General features: G+C 46.1%; 25 non-coding genes across 25 annotated transcripts; all 25 read left to right on the forward strand.

The window, feature by feature from the left end:
• Positions 1-241: 241 nt before the first annotated feature.
• Positions 242-315, forward strand: TRNAN-GUU (transfer RNA asparagine (anticodon GUU)). Its single transcript has one exon. It is a non-coding gene; the product is annotated as a tRNA-Asn (tRNA).
• A 228-nt stretch (positions 316-543) lies between these two features.
• On the forward strand, positions 544-617 carry TRNAN-GUU (transfer RNA asparagine (anticodon GUU)). Its single transcript has one exon. It is a non-coding gene; the product is annotated as a tRNA-Asn (tRNA).
• Positions 618-840: 223 nt separating this feature from the next.
• On the forward strand, positions 841-914 carry TRNAN-GUU (transfer RNA asparagine (anticodon GUU)). The gene has a single exon. It is a non-coding gene; the product is annotated as a tRNA-Asn (tRNA).
• Positions 915-1,135: 221 nt separating this feature from the next.
• On the forward strand, positions 1,136-1,209 carry TRNAN-GUU (transfer RNA asparagine (anticodon GUU)). The gene has a single exon. It is a non-coding gene; the product is annotated as a tRNA-Asn (tRNA).
• Positions 1,210-1,429: 220 nt separating this feature from the next.
• TRNAN-GUU (transfer RNA asparagine (anticodon GUU)) lies at positions 1,430-1,503 on the forward strand. Its single transcript has one exon. It is a non-coding gene; the product is annotated as a tRNA-Asn (tRNA).
• Positions 1,504-1,727: 224 nt separating this feature from the next.
• Positions 1,728-1,801, forward strand: TRNAN-GUU (transfer RNA asparagine (anticodon GUU)). Its single transcript has one exon. It is a non-coding gene; the product is annotated as a tRNA-Asn (tRNA).
• A 220-nt stretch (positions 1,802-2,021) lies between these two features.
• TRNAN-GUU (transfer RNA asparagine (anticodon GUU)) lies at positions 2,022-2,095 on the forward strand. The gene has a single exon. It is a non-coding gene; the product is annotated as a tRNA-Asn (tRNA).
• A 519-nt stretch (positions 2,096-2,614) lies between these two features.
• Positions 2,615-2,688, forward strand: TRNAN-GUU (transfer RNA asparagine (anticodon GUU)). The gene has a single exon. It is a non-coding gene; the product is annotated as a tRNA-Asn (tRNA).
• Positions 2,689-3,791: 1,103 nt separating this feature from the next.
• On the forward strand, positions 3,792-3,865 carry TRNAN-GUU (transfer RNA asparagine (anticodon GUU)). The gene has a single exon. It is a non-coding gene; the product is annotated as a tRNA-Asn (tRNA).
• Positions 3,866-4,085: 220 nt separating this feature from the next.
• Positions 4,086-4,159, forward strand: TRNAN-GUU (transfer RNA asparagine (anticodon GUU)). The gene has a single exon. It is a non-coding gene; the product is annotated as a tRNA-Asn (tRNA).
• A 223-nt stretch (positions 4,160-4,382) lies between these two features.
• On the forward strand, positions 4,383-4,456 carry TRNAN-GUU (transfer RNA asparagine (anticodon GUU)). Its single transcript has one exon. It is a non-coding gene; the product is annotated as a tRNA-Asn (tRNA).
• A 512-nt stretch (positions 4,457-4,968) lies between these two features.
• Positions 4,969-5,042, forward strand: TRNAN-GUU (transfer RNA asparagine (anticodon GUU)). Its single transcript has one exon. It is a non-coding gene; the product is annotated as a tRNA-Asn (tRNA).
• A 220-nt stretch (positions 5,043-5,262) lies between these two features.
• Positions 5,263-5,336, forward strand: TRNAN-GUU (transfer RNA asparagine (anticodon GUU)). The gene has a single exon. It is a non-coding gene; the product is annotated as a tRNA-Asn (tRNA).
• A 1,402-nt stretch (positions 5,337-6,738) lies between these two features.
• Positions 6,739-6,812, forward strand: TRNAN-GUU (transfer RNA asparagine (anticodon GUU)). Its single transcript has one exon. It is a non-coding gene; the product is annotated as a tRNA-Asn (tRNA).
• Positions 6,813-7,323: 511 nt separating this feature from the next.
• TRNAN-GUU (transfer RNA asparagine (anticodon GUU)) lies at positions 7,324-7,397 on the forward strand. Its single transcript has one exon. It is a non-coding gene; the product is annotated as a tRNA-Asn (tRNA).
• Positions 7,398-7,617: 220 nt separating this feature from the next.
• On the forward strand, positions 7,618-7,691 carry TRNAN-GUU (transfer RNA asparagine (anticodon GUU)). The gene has a single exon. It is a non-coding gene; the product is annotated as a tRNA-Asn (tRNA).
• Positions 7,692-7,913: 222 nt separating this feature from the next.
• Positions 7,914-7,987, forward strand: TRNAN-GUU (transfer RNA asparagine (anticodon GUU)). Its single transcript has one exon. It is a non-coding gene; the product is annotated as a tRNA-Asn (tRNA).
• A 1,990-nt stretch (positions 7,988-9,977) lies between these two features.
• TRNAN-GUU (transfer RNA asparagine (anticodon GUU)) lies at positions 9,978-10,051 on the forward strand. Its single transcript has one exon. It is a non-coding gene; the product is annotated as a tRNA-Asn (tRNA).
• Positions 10,052-10,568: 517 nt separating this feature from the next.
• TRNAN-GUU (transfer RNA asparagine (anticodon GUU)) lies at positions 10,569-10,642 on the forward strand. The gene has a single exon. It is a non-coding gene; the product is annotated as a tRNA-Asn (tRNA).
• Positions 10,643-11,157: 515 nt separating this feature from the next.
• TRNAN-GUU (transfer RNA asparagine (anticodon GUU)) lies at positions 11,158-11,231 on the forward strand. The gene has a single exon. It is a non-coding gene; the product is annotated as a tRNA-Asn (tRNA).
• A 224-nt stretch (positions 11,232-11,455) lies between these two features.
• On the forward strand, positions 11,456-11,529 carry TRNAN-GUU (transfer RNA asparagine (anticodon GUU)). Its single transcript has one exon. It is a non-coding gene; the product is annotated as a tRNA-Asn (tRNA).
• Positions 11,530-11,750: 221 nt separating this feature from the next.
• Positions 11,751-11,824, forward strand: TRNAN-GUU (transfer RNA asparagine (anticodon GUU)). The gene has a single exon. It is a non-coding gene; the product is annotated as a tRNA-Asn (tRNA).
• Positions 11,825-12,048: 224 nt separating this feature from the next.
• On the forward strand, positions 12,049-12,122 carry TRNAN-GUU (transfer RNA asparagine (anticodon GUU)). The gene has a single exon. It is a non-coding gene; the product is annotated as a tRNA-Asn (tRNA).
• Positions 12,123-12,342: 220 nt separating this feature from the next.
• Positions 12,343-12,416, forward strand: TRNAN-GUU (transfer RNA asparagine (anticodon GUU)). Its single transcript has one exon. It is a non-coding gene; the product is annotated as a tRNA-Asn (tRNA).
• A 221-nt stretch (positions 12,417-12,637) lies between these two features.
• Positions 12,638-12,711, forward strand: TRNAN-GUU (transfer RNA asparagine (anticodon GUU)). Its single transcript has one exon. It is a non-coding gene; the product is annotated as a tRNA-Asn (tRNA).
• The last annotated feature ends 1,239 nt before the right edge of the window (positions 12,712-13,950 follow it).

Below are 13,950 nucleotides of genomic sequence, written 5' to 3' on the forward strand. Positions count from 1 at the left end.
AAACTCGAATGGCGGTACGCAATGCAGATGTAAACGTCCGAACAACAAAGGAAAACTTTGTGGAAAGTGTATGTTATATACGTGATGTGTACCGAGTGCAGAGAGACCCACCCGCGTGGATGTGTGTGCTTGACGATTTAGTTCAAATCAAGTCATTTTAACTTTTGACCGGCTGAAGCAGCCGGGGTGCTTTTAACAATGTATCGTGCTTGTCTCAATAAAAAGGTATTAAAAAAAAAAGGCCTCCGTGGCGCAATCGGTTAGCGCGTTCGGCTGTTAACCGAACGGTTGGAGGTTTGAATCCTCCCGGTGGCGGCATGTTTTGGTTCTAGCTTTAGTGTAGTTTGTCACTGAGCAGCAAAACAAGTTTGGTTGATTGAGAGAAACACACCAATTGATATTTTGCTTTGTTACTGTATTCTCGTGCATTAAATAAAAAAAAATATGCTTCATGAAACACTAAACGCCCTAGCCATTTTAAGCTGCCCGAGGGTGCTGTTAGCTACAGAAGCATTCTTCTTGGCATACCCCCCCCCCAACTCGGCCTCCGTGGCGCAATCGGTTAGCGCGTTCGGCTGTTAACCGAAAGGTTGGAGGTTCGAGTCCTCCCGGTGGCGGCATGTTTTGGTTCTAGCTTTAGTGTCGTTTGTCACTGAGCAGCAAAACAAGTATGGTTGGTTGAGAGAAACTCACCAATTGATATTTTGCTTTGATCCTGTATTCTCGTGCATTAAATAAAAAAAATATGCTTCATGAAACACTAAACGCCCTAGCCATTTTAAGCTGCCCGAGGGTGTTGTTAGCTAGAGAAGCATTCTTCTTGGCATACCCCCCAACTCGGCCTCCGTGGCGCAATCGGTTAGCGCGTTCGGCTGTTAACCGAAAGGTTGGAGGTTCGAGTCCTCCCGGTGGCGGCATGTTTTGGTTCTAGCTTTAGTGTAGTTTGTCACTGAGCAGCAAAACAAGTTTGGTTGATTGAGAGAAACACACCAATTGATATTTTGCTTTGTTCCTGTATTCTCGTGCATTAAATAAAAAAATTGCTTCATGAAACACTAAACGCCCTAGCCATTTTAAGCTGCCCGAGGGTGTTGTTAGCTAGAGAAGCATTCTTCTTGGCATACCCCCCAACTTGGCCTCCGTGGCGCAATCGGTTAGCGCGTTCGGCTGTTAACCGAAAGGTTGGAGGTTCGAGTCCTCCCGGTGGCGGCATGTTTTGGTTCTAGCTTTAGTGTCGTTTGTCACTGAGCAGCAAAACAAGTATGGTTGATTGAGAGAAACTCACCAATTGATATTTTGCTTTGTTCCTGTATTCTCGTGCATTAAATAAAAAAAATATGCTTCATGAAACACTAAACGCCCTAGCGATTTTAAGCTGCCCGATGGTGTTTAGCTAGAGAAGCATTCTACTTGGCATACCCCCAAATCGGCCTCCGTGGCGCAATCGGTTAGCGCGTTCGGCTGTTAACCGAAAGGTTGGAGGTTCGAGTCCTCCCGGTGGCGGCATGTTTTGGTTCTAGCTTTAGTGTCGTTTGTCACTGAGCAGCAAAACAAGTATGGTTGATTGAGAGAAACTCACCAATTGATATTTTGCTTTGATCCTGTATTCTCGTGCATTAAATAAAAAAAAATATGCTTCATGAAACACTAAACGCCCAAGCCATTTTAAGCTGCCCGAGGGTGTTGTTAGCTAGAGAAGCATTCTTCTTGGCATACCCCCCAACTTGGCCTCCGTGGCGCAATCGGTTAGCGCGTTCGGCTGTTAACCGAAAGGTTGGAGGCTCGAGTCCTCCCGGTGGCGGCATGTTTTGGTTCTAGCTTTAGTGTCTTTTGTCACTGAGCAGCAAAACAAGTATGGTTGATTGCGAGAAACTCACCAATTGATATTTTGCTTTGTTCCTGTATTCTCGTGCATTAAATAAAATATTGCTTCATGAAACACTAAACGCCCTAGCCATTTTAAGCTGCCCGAGGGTGTTGTTAGCTAGAGAAGCATTCTTCTTGGCACACCCCCCAACTCGGCCTCCGTGGCGCAATCGGTTAGCGCGTTCGGCTGTTAACCGAAAGGTTGAAGGTTCGAGTCCTCCCGGTGGCGGCATGTTTTGGTTCTAGCTTTAGTGTAGTTTGTCACTGAGCAGCAAAGCAAGTTTGGTTGATTGAGAGAAACACACCAATTGATATTTTACTTTGTTCCTGTATTCTCGTGCATTAAATAAAAAAAAAATGCTTCATGAAACACTAAACGCCCTAGCCATTTTAAGCTGCCCGAGGGTGTTGTTAGCTAGAGAAGCATTCTTCTTGGCATACCTCCCAACTCGGCCTCCGTGGCGCAATCGGTTAGCGCATTCGGCTGTTAACCGAAAGGTTGGAGGTTCGAGTCCTCCCTGTGGCGGCATGTTTTGGTTCTAGCTTTAGTGTAGTTTGTCACTGAGCAGCAAAACAAGTTTGGTTGATTGAGAGAAACACACCAATTGATATTTTGCTTTGTTCCTGTATTCTCGTTCATTAAATAAAAAAAAATGCTTCATGAAACACTAAACGCCCTAGCCATTTTAAGCTGCCCGAGGGTGTTGTTAGCTAGAGAAGCATTCTTCTCGGCATACCTCCCAACTCGGCCTCCGTGGCGCAATCGGTTAGCGCGTTCGGCTGTTAACCGAAAGGTTGGAGGTTCGAGTCCTCCCGGTGGCGGCATGTTTTGGTTCTAGCTTTAGTGTAGTTTGTCACTGAGCAGCAAAACAAGTTTGGTTGATTGAGAAACACACCAATTGATATTTTGCTTTGTTCCTGTATTCTCGTGCATTAAATAAAAAAAATGCTTCATGAAACACTAAACGCCCTAGCCATTTTAAGCTGCCCGAGGGTGTTGTTAGCTAGAGAAGCATTCTTCTTGGCATACCCCCTAACTCGGCCTGCATGGCGCAATCGGTTAGCGCGTTCGGCTGTTAACCGAAAGGTTGGAGTTTCGAGTCCTCCCGGTGGCGGCATGTTTTGGTTCTAGCTTTAGTGTAGTTTGTCACTGAGCAGCAAAACAAGTTTGGTTGATTGAGAAACACATCAATTGATATTTTGCTTTGTTCCTGTATTCTTGTGCATTAAATAAAAAAAATGCTTCATGAAACACTAAACGCCCTAGCCATTTTAAGCTGCCCGAGGGTGTTGTTAGTTAGAGAAGCATTCTTCTTGGCATACCTCCCAACTCGGCCTCCGTGGCGCAATCGGTTAGCGCGTTCGGCTGTTAACCGAAAGGTTGGAGTTTCGAGTCCTCCCGGTGGCGTCATGTTTTGGTTCTAGCTTTAGTGTAGTTTGTCACTGAGCAGCAAAACCAGTTTGGTTGATTGAGAGAAACACACCAATTGATATTTTGCTTTGTTCCTGTATTCTCGTGCATTCAATAAAAAAAAATGCTTCATGAAACACTAAACGCCCTAGCCATTTTAAGCTGTCCGAGGGTGTTGTTAGCTAGAGAAGCATTCTTCTTGGCATACCCCCTAACTCGGCCTGCGTGGCGCAATCGGTTAGCGCGTTCGGCTGTTAACCGAAAGGTTGGAGTTTCGAGTCCTCCCGGTGGCGGCATGTTTTGGTTCTAGCTTTAGTGTAGTTTGTCACTGAGCAAGAAAACAAGTTTGGTTGATTGAGAGAAACACACCAATTGATATTTTGCTTTGTTCCTGTATTCTCGTGCATTAAATTAAAAAAATGCTTCATGAAACACTAAACGCCCTAGCCATTTTAAGCTGCCCGAGGGTGTTGTTAGCTAGAGAAGCATTCTTCTAGGCATACCTCCGAACTCGGCCTCCGTGGCGCAATCGGTTAGCGCGTTCGGCTGTTAACCGAAAGGTTGGAGGTTCGAGTCCTCCCGGTGGCGGCATGTTTTGGGTCTAGCTTTAGTGTAGTTTGTCACTGAGCAAGAAAACAAGTTTGGTTGATTGAGAGAAACACACCAATTGATATTTTGCTTTGTTCCTGTATTCTCGTGCATTAAATAAAAAAATGCTTCATGAAACACTAAACGCCCTAGCCATTTTAAGCTGCCCGAGGGTGTCGTTAGCTAGAGAAGCATACTTCTTGGCATACCCCACAACTTGGCCTCCGTGGCGCAATCGGTTAGCGCGTTCGGCTGTTAACCGAAAGGTTGGAGGTTCGAGTCCTCCCGGTGGCGGCATGTTTTGGTTCTAGCTTTAGTGTCGTTTGTCACTGAGCAGCAAAACAAGTATGGTTGATTCAGAGAAACTCACCAATTGATATTTTGCTTTGTTCCTGTATTCTCGTGCATTAAATAAAAAAAAATATGCTTCATGAAACACTAAACGCCCTAGCTATTTTAAGCTGCCCGATGGTGTTGTTAGCTAGAGAAGCATTCTTCTTGGCATACCCCCAACTCGGCCTCCGTGGCGCAGTCGGTTAGCGCGTTCGGCTGTTAACCGAAAGGTTGGAGGTTCGAGTCCTCCCGGTGGCGGCATGTTTTGGTTCTAGCTTTAGTGTAGTTTGTCACTGAGCAGCAAAACAAGTTTGGTTGATTGAGAAACACACCAATTGATATTTTGCTTTGTTCCTGTATTCTCGTGCATTAAATAAAAAAAATGCTTCATGAAACACTAAACGCCCTAGCCATTTTAATCTGCCCGAGGGTGTTGTTAGCTAGAGAAGCATTCTTCTTGGCATACCCCCTAACTCGGCCTGCGTGGCGCAATCGGTTAGCGCGTTCGGCTGTTAACCGAGAGGTTGGAGTTTCGAGTCCTCCCGGTGGCGGCATGTTTTGGTTCTACCTTTAGTGTAGTTTGTCACTGAGCAGCAAAACAAGTTTGGTTGATTGAGAAACACACCAATTGATATTTTGCTTTGTTCCTGTATTCTCGTGCATTAAATAAAAAAAATGCTTCATGAAACACTAAACGCCCTAGCCATTTTAAGCTGCCCGAGGGTGTTGTTAGCTAGAGAAGCATTCTTCTTGGCATACCTCCCAACTCGGCCTCCGTGGCGCAATCGGTTAGCGCGTTCGGCTGTTAACCGAAAGGTTGGAGGTTCGAGTCCTCCCGGTGGCGGCATGTTTTGGGTCTAGCTTTAGTGTAGTTTGTCACTGAGCAAGAAAACAAGTTTGGTTGATTGAGAGAAACACACCAATTGATATTTTGCTTTGTTCCTGTATTCTCGTGCATTAAATAAAAAAATGCTTCATGAAACACTAAACGCCCTAGCCATTTTAAGCTGCCCGAGGGTGTTGTTAGCTAGAGAAGCATACTTCTTGGCATACCCCACAACTTGGCCTCCGTGGCGCAATCGGTTAGCGCGTTCGGCTGTTAACCGAAAGGTTGGAGGTTCGAGTCCTCCCGGTGGCGGCATGTTTTGGTTCTAGCTTTAGTGTCGTTTGTCACTGAGCAGCAAAACAAGTATGGTTGATTGAGAGAAACTCACCAATTGATATTTTGCTTTGTTCCTGTATTCTCGTGCATTAAATAAAAAAATATGCTTCATGAAACACTAAACGCCCTAGCCATTTTAAGCTGCCCGAGGGTGTTGTTAGCTAGAGAAGCATTCTTCTTGGCATACCCCCTAACTCGGCCTGCATGGCGCAATCGGTTAGCGCGTTCGGCTGTTAACCGAAAGGTTGGAGTTTCGAGTCCTCCCGGTGGCGGCATGTTTTGGTTCTAGCTTTAGTGTAGTTTGTCACTGAGCAGCAAAACAAGTTTGGTTGATTGAGAAACACATCAATTGATATTTTGCTTTGTTCCTGTATTCTCGTGCATTAAATAAAAAAAATGCTTCATGAAACACTAAACGCCCTAGCCATTTTAAGCTGCCCGAGGGTGTTGTTAGCTAGAGAAGCATTCTTCTTGGCATACCTCCCAACTCGGCCTCCGTGGCGCAATCGGTTAGCGCGTTCGGCTGTTAACCGAAAGGTTGGAGTTTCGAGTCCTCCCGGTGGCGTCATGTTTTGGTTCTAGCTTTAGTGTAGTTTGTCACTGAGCAGCAAAACCAGTTTGGTTGATTGAGAGAAACACACCAATTGATATTTTGCTTTGTTCCTGTATTCTCGTGCATTCAATAAAAAAAAATGCTTCATGAAACACTAAACGCCCTAGCCATTTTAAGCTGTCCGAGGGTGTTGTTAGCTAGAGAAGCATTCTTCTTGGCATACCCCCTAACTCGGCCTGCGTGGCGCAATCGGTTAGCGCGTTCGGCTGTTAACCGAAAGGTTGGAGTTTCGAGTCCTCCCGGTGGCGGCATGTTTTGGTTCTAGCTTTAGTGTAGTTTGTCACTGAGCAAGAAAACAAGTTTGGTTGATTGAGAGAAACACACCAATTGATATTTTGCTTTGTTCCTGTATTCTCGTGCATTAAATAAAAAAAAATGCTTCATGAAACACTAAACGCCCTAGCCATTTTAAGCTGCCCGAGGGTGTTGTTAGCTAGAGAAGCATTCTTCTTGGCATACCTCCCAACTCGGCCTCCGTGGCGCAATCGGTTAGCGCGTTCCGCTGTTAACCGAAAGGTTGGAGTTTCGAGTCCTCCCGGTAGCGGCATGTTTTGGTTCTAGCATTAGTGTAGTTTGTCACTGAGCAGCAAAACAAGTTTGGTTGATTGAGAGAAACACACCAATTGATATTTTGCTTTGTTCCTGTATTCTCGTGCATTAAATTAAAAAAATGCTTCATGAAACACTAAACGCCCTAGCCATTTTAAGCTGCCCGAGGGTGTTGTTAGCTAGAGAAGCATTCTTCTAGGCATACCTCCGAACTCGGCCTCCGTGGCGCAATCGGTTAGCGCGTTCGGCTGTTAACCGAAAGGTTGGAGGTTCGAGTCCTCCCGGTGGCGGCATGTTTTGGTTCTAGCTTTAGTGTAGTTTGTCACTGAGCAGCAAAACAAGTTTGGTTGATTGAGAAACACACCAATTGATATTTTGCTTTGTTCCTGTATTCTCGTGCATTAAATAAAAAAAATGCTTCATGAAACACTAAACGCCCTAGCCATTTTAATCTGCCCGAGGGTGTTGTTAGCTAGAGAAGCATTCTTCTTGGCATACCCCCTAACTCGGCCTGCGTGGCGCAATCGGTTAGCGCGTTCGGCTGTTAACCGAGAGGTTGGAGTTTCGAGTCCTCCCGGTGGCGGCATGTTTTGGTTCTACCTTTAGTGTAGTTTGTCACTGAGCAGCAAAACAAGTTTGGTTGATTGAGAAACACACCAATTGATATTTTGCTTTGTTCCTGTATTCTCGTGCATTAAATAAAAAAAATGCTTCATGAAACACTAAACGCCCTAGCCATTTTAAGCTGCCCGAGGGTGTTGTTAGCTAGAGAAGCATTCTTCTTGGCATACCTCCCAACTCGTCTCCGTGGCGCAATCGGTTAGCGCGTTCGGCTGTTAACCGAAAGGTTGGAGGTTCGAGTCCTCCCGGTGGCGGCATGTTTTGGGTCTAGCTTTAGTGTAGTTTGTCACTGAGCAAGAAAACAAGTTTGGTTGATTGAGAGAAACACACCAATTGATATTTTGCTTTGTTCCTGTATTCTCGTGCATTAAATAAAAAAATGCTTCATGAAACACTAAACGCCCTAGCCATTTTAAGCTGCCCGAGGGTGTTGTTAGCTAGAGAAGCATACTTCTTGGCATACCCCACAACTTGGCCTCCGTGGCGCAATCGGTTAGCGCGTTCGGCTGTTAACCGAAAGGTTGGAGGTTCGAGTCCTCCCGGTGGCGGCATGTTTTGGTTCTAGCTTTAGTGTCGTTTGTCACTGAGCAGCAAAACAAGTATGGTTGATTGAGAGAAACTCACCAATTGATATTTTGCTTTGTTCCTGTATTCTCGTGCATTAAATAAAAAAAATATGCTTCATGAAACACTAAACGCCCTAGCTATTTTAAGCTGCCCGATGGTGTTGTTAGCTAGAGAAGCATTCTTCTTGGCATACCCCCAACTCGGCCTCCGTGGCGCAGTCGGTTAGCGCGTTCGGCTGTTAACCGAAAGGTTGGAGGTTCGAGTCCTCCCGGTGGCGGCATGTTTTGGTTCTAGCTTTAGTGTAGTTTGTCACTGAGCAGCAGAACAAGTTTGGTTGATTGAGAAACACACCAATTGATATTTCGCTTTGTTCCTGTATTCTCGTGCATTAAATAAAAAAATGCTTCATGAAACACTAAACGCCCTAGACATTTTAAGCTGCCCGAGGGTGTTGTTAGCTAGAGAAGCATTCTTCTTGGCATACCCCCTAACTCGGCCTGCGTGGCGCAATCGGTTAGCGCGTTCGGCTGTTAACCGTAAGGTTGGAGTTTCGAGTCCTCCCGGTGGCGGCATGTTTTGGTTCTAGCTTTAGTGTAGTTTGTCACTGAGCAGCAAAACAAGTTTGGTTGATTGAGAAACACACCAATTGATATTTTGCTTTGTTCCTGTATTCTCGTGCATTAAATAAAAAAAATGCTTCATGAAACACTAAACGCCCTAGCCATTTTAAGCTGCCCGAGGGTGTTGTTAGCTAGAGAAGCATTCTTCTTGGCATACCTCCCAACTCGGCCTCCGTGGCGCCATCGGTTAGCGCGTTCGGCTGTTAACCGAAAGGTTGGAGGTTCGAGTCCTCCCGGTGGCGGCATGTTTTGGTTCTAGCTTTAGTGTAGTTTGTCACTGAGCATCAAAACCAGTTTGGTTGATTGAGAGAAACACACCAATTGATATTTTGCTTTGTTCCTGTATTCTCGTGCATTAAATAAAAAAAAAAATGCTTCATGAAACACTAAACGCCCTAGCCATTTTAAGCTGCCCGAGGGTGTTGTTATCTAGAGAAGCATTCTTCTTGGCATACCTCCCAACTCGGCCTCCGTGGCGCCATCGGTTAGCGCGTTCGGCTGTTAACCGAAAGGTTGGAGGTTCGAGTCCTCCCGGTGGCGGCATGTTTTGGTTCTAGCTTTAGTGTAGTTTGTCACTGAGCATCAAAACCAGTTTGGTTGATTGAGAGAAACACACCAATTGATATTTTGCTTTGTTCCTGTATTCTCGTGCATTAAATAAAAAAAAAATGCTTCATGAAACACTAAACGCCCTAGCCATTTTAAGCTGCCCGAGGGTGTTGTTATCTAGAGAAGCATTCTTCTTGGCATACCTCCCAACTCGGCCTCCGTGGCGCCATCGGTTAGCGCGTTCGGCTGTTAACCGAAAGGTTGGAGGTTCGAGTCCTCCCGGTGGCGGCATGTTTTGGTTCTAGCTTTAGTGTAGTTTGTCACTGAGCAGCAAAACAAGTTTGGTTGATTGAGAAACACACCAATTGATATTTTGCTTTGTTCCTGTATTCTCGTGCATTAAATAAAAAAAATGCTTCATGAAACACTAAACGCCCTAGCCATTTTAAGCTGCCCGAGGGTGTTGTTAGCTAGAGAAGCATTCTTCTTGGCATACCTCCCAACTCGGCCTCCGTGGCGCCATCGGTTAGCGCGTTCGGCTGTTAACCGAAAGGTTGGAGGTTCGAGTCCTCCCGGTGGCGGCATGTTTTGGTTCTAGCTTTAGTGTAGTTTGTCACTGAGCATCAAAACCAGTTTGGTTGATTGAGAGAAACACACCAATTGATATTTTGCTTTGTTCCTGTATTCTCGTGCATTAAATAAAAAAAAAAATGCTTCATGAAACACTAAACGCCCTAGCCATTTTAAGCTGCCCGAGGGTGCTGTTAGCTAGAGAAGCATTCTTCTTGGCATACCCCCTAACTCGGCCTGCGTGGCGCAATCGGTTAGCGCGTTCGGCTGTTAACCGAAAGGTTGGAGTTTCGAGTCCTCCCGGTAGCGGCATGTTTTGGTTCTAGCATTAGTGTAGTTTGTCACTGAGCAAGAAAACAAGTTTGGTTGATTGAGAGAAACACACCAATTGATATTTTGCTTTGTTCCTGTATTCTCGTGCATTAAATAAAAAAATGCTTCATGAAACACTAAACGCCCTAGCCATTTTAAGCTGCCCGAGGGTGTTGTTAGATAGAGAAGCATTCTTCTTGGCATACCCCCAACTCGGCCTCCGTGGCGCAATCGGTTAGCGCGTTCGGCTGTTAACCGAAAGGTTGGAGGTTCGAGTCCTCCCTGTGGCGGCATGTTTTGGTTCTAGCTTTAGTGTAGTTTGTCACTGAGCAGCAAAACCAGTTTGGTTGATTGAGAGAAACACACCAATTGATATTTTGCTTTGTTCCTGTATTCTCGTGCATTAAATAAAAAAAATGCTTCATGAAACACTAAACGCCCTAGCCAATTTAAGCTGCCCGAGGGTGTTGTTATCTAGAGAAGCATTCTTCTTGGCATACCTCCCAACTCGGCCTCCGTGGCGCAATCGGTTAGCGCGTTCCGCTGTTAACCGAAAGGTTGGAGGTTCGAGTCCTCCCGGTAGCGGCATGTTTTGGTTCTACCATTAGTGTAGTTTGTCACAGAGCAGCAAAACAAGTTTGGTTGATTGAGAGAAACACACCAATTGATATTTTGCTTTGTTCCTGTATTCTCGTGCATTAAATAAAAAAAAAATGCTTCATGAAACACTAAACGCCCTAGCCAATTTAAGCTGCCCGAGGGTGTTGTTATCTAGAGAAGCATTCTTCTTGGCATACCTCCCACTCTGCCTCCGTGGCGCAATCGGTTAGCGCGTTCGGCTGTTAACCGAAAGGTTGGAGGTTCGAGTCCTCCCGGTGGCGGCATGTTTTGGTTCTAGCTTTAGTGTAGTTTGTCACTGAGCAAGAAAACAAGTTTGGTTGATTGAGAGAAACACACCAATTGATATTTTGCTTTGTTCCTGTATTCTCGTGCATTAAATAAAAAAATGCTTTATGAAACTCTAACCGCCCTAGCCATTTTAAGCTGCCCGAGGGTGTTGTTAGATAGAGAAGCATTCTTCTTGGCATACCCCCAAACTTGGCCTCCGTGGCGCAATCGGTTAACGCGTTCGGCTGTTAACCGAAAGGTTGGAGGTTCGAGTCCTCCCTGTGGCGGCATGTTTTGGTTCTAGCTTTAGTGTAGTTTGTCACTGAGCAGCAAAACAAGTTTGGTTGATTGAGAGAAACACACCAATTGATATTTTGCTTTGTTCCTGTATTCTCGTGCATTAAATAAAAAAAATGCTTCATGAAACACTAAACGCCCTAGCCATTTTAAGCTGCCCGAGGGTGTTGTTAGCTAAAGAAGCATTCTTGTTGGCATACCCCCCAACTCGGCCTCCGTGGCGCGATCGGTTAGCGCGTTCGGCTGTTAACCGAAAGGTTGGAGGTTCGAGTCCTCCCGGTGGCGGCATGTTTTGGTTCTAGCTTTAGTGTCGTTTGTCACTGAGCAGCAAAACAAGTATGGTTGATTGAGAGAAACTCACCAATTGATATTTTGCTTTGATCCTGTATTCTCGTGCATTAAATAAAAAAAAATATGCTTCATGAAACACTAAACGCCCTAGCCATTTTAAGCTGCCCGAGGGTGTTGTTAGCTAGAGAAGCATTCTTCTTGGCATACCCCCCAACTCGGCCTCCGTGGCGCAATCGGTTAGCGCGTTCGGCTGTTAACCGAAAGGTTGGAGGTTCGAGTCCTCCCGGTGGCGGCATGTTTTGGTTCTAGCTTTAGTGTAGTTTGTCACTGAGCAGCAAAACAAGTTTGGTTGATTGAGAGAAACACACCAATTGATATTTTGCTTTGTTCCTGTATTCTCGTGCATTAAATAAAAAAATTGCTTCATGAAACACTAAACGCCCTAGCCATTTTAAGCTGCCCGAGGGTGTTGTTAGCTAGAGAAGCATTCCTCTTGGCATACCCCCCAACTTTGCCTCCGTGGCGCAATCGGTTAGCGCGTTCGGCTGTTAACCGAAAGGTTGGAGGTTCGAGTCCTCCCGGTGGCGGCATGTTTTGGTTCTTACTTTAGTGTCGTTTGTCACTGAGCAGCAAAACAAGTATGGTTGATTGAGAGAAACTCACCAATTGATATTTTGCTTTGTTCCTGTATTCTCGTGCATTAAATAAAAAAAAATATGCTTCATGAAACACTAAACGCCCTAGCCATTTTAAGCTGCCCGAGGGTGTTGTTAGCTAGAGAAGCATTCTTCTTGGCATACCTCCCAACTCGGCCTCCGTGGCGCAATCGGTTAGCGCGTTCGGCTGTTAACCGAAAGGTTGGAGGTTCGAGTCCTCCCGGTGGCGGCATGTTTTGGGTCTAGCTTTAGTGTAGTTTGTCACTGAGCAAGAAAACAAGTTTGGTTGATTGAGAGAAACACACCAATTGATATTTTGCTTTGTTCCTGTATTCTCGTGCATTAAATAAAAAAATGCTTCATGAAACACTAAACGCCCTAGCCATTTTAAGCTGCCCGAGGGTGTTGTTAGCTAGAGAAGCATACTTCTTGGCATACCCCACAACTTGGCCTCCGTGGCGCAATCGGTTAGCGCGTTCGGCTGTTAACCGAAAGGTTGGAGGTTCGAGTCCTCCCGGTGGCGGCATGTTTTGGTTCTAGCTTTAGTGTCGTTTGTCACTGAGCAGCAAAACAAGTATGGTTGATTGAGAGAAACTCACCAATTGATATTTTGCTTTGTTCCTGTATTCTCGTGCATTAAATAAAAAAATATGCTTCATGAAACACTAAACGCCCTAGCTATTTTAAGCTGCCCGATGGTGTTGTTAGCTAGAGAAGCATTCTTCTTGGCATACCCCCAACTCGGCCTCCGTGGCGCAGTCGGTTAGCGCGTTCGGCTGTTAACCGAAAGGTTGGAGGTTCGAGTCCTCCCGGTGGCGGCATGTTTTGGTTCTAGCTTTAGTGTAGTTTGTCACTGAGCAGCAGAACAAGTTTGGTTGATTGAGAAACACACCAATTGATATTTTGCTTTGTTCCTGTATTCTCGTGCATTAAATAAAAAAATGCTTCATGAAACACTAAACGCCCTAGCCATTTTAAGCTGCCCGAGGGTGTTGTTAGCTAGAGAAGCATTCTTCTTGGCATACCCCCTAACTCGGCCTGCGTGGCGCAATGGATTCTGCTTTCGGCCACGCCAGTGAACGGACGCAGGATGCAGGGCTCCTCAGGAGCGGCTTCAGCGGCCATGTCAGGCCGCGGTAACAGGACTGCTGAAAAGGACAACACTTACCAGGTCGTTTTGCCTGCACTTCCAACAGGTCGGTTTGTTTTGAATACCGTTTTTTTGCACGCCGATATCAGGGCCCGCCCGTACCGGGTGGAAGATTTCCGGGATGCTTTAGCACAACACTCGCTAATCCCCGATGTTATCGCTATGGGGGCGTATCGGATGAGCCACGTCTGGGCCGTCACTCTCAAGGATACTGAAGCCGTCAACAAGATTGTCAGTGTAGGTGAGCTGTCTGTGAAAAACGGTCGCTGCTTGGTGATTGACCCGGCGAACCAGGACGTGCGACTCAAGCTTCACTGGCTACTACACAACGTGCCAGATGAAGATGTTCGTGCTGCATTTGCGCCTTACGGAAAGGTGTCGGAAGTTTCCCGGGAGCGTTGGCGTGTTAAAGGTATGCTAGAAAAGGGCTCTACAACTAGACTCGTAACGCTGAAGCTGAAAGCTGGCATGAAGCTCGACGACCTGCCGCATCAGTTGAATGTTAGCGGTGAGCTCGCGCTCGTCATTCTGCCAGGCAGACCCCCGTTGTGCCTACGCTGCCGGGGTACGGGTCACATCCGCAAAGAGTGCCGGGTTCCTCGCTGCGGAACCTGTCGACGGTTCGGGCATGAAGACAGCCAGTGTGCACGAACCTACGCTAGCATTGCCGGACCTGGGACCAGCGAAGACTCGTCCGAGTTAATTATGGACGAGGCGGATGCGGAGGAGGCTGCTGACATTAGAGGTCAGTCAACGAAACAGGACGCGCCTTCCATGACGGTTTTAACAAAGGGTAAGGTGATGGTCTCAAATGAAAAGAATGAACCTCGGCATGTCTTGAACGTTCCATCCCAGGACCATGAAAGCGAGTCAAAGGAAGGGTCAGAAGACTTAACCAAATTTTCTG

Source organism: Amblyomma maculatum, chromosome 7 (genome assembly GCF_055883805.1).
Source record: "Amblyomma maculatum isolate TAMU_Amacu chromosome 7, ASM5588380v1, whole genome shotgun sequence".
Classification (NCBI taxonomy): Eukaryota; Metazoa; Arthropoda; class Arachnida; order Ixodida; family Ixodidae; genus Amblyomma; species Amblyomma maculatum.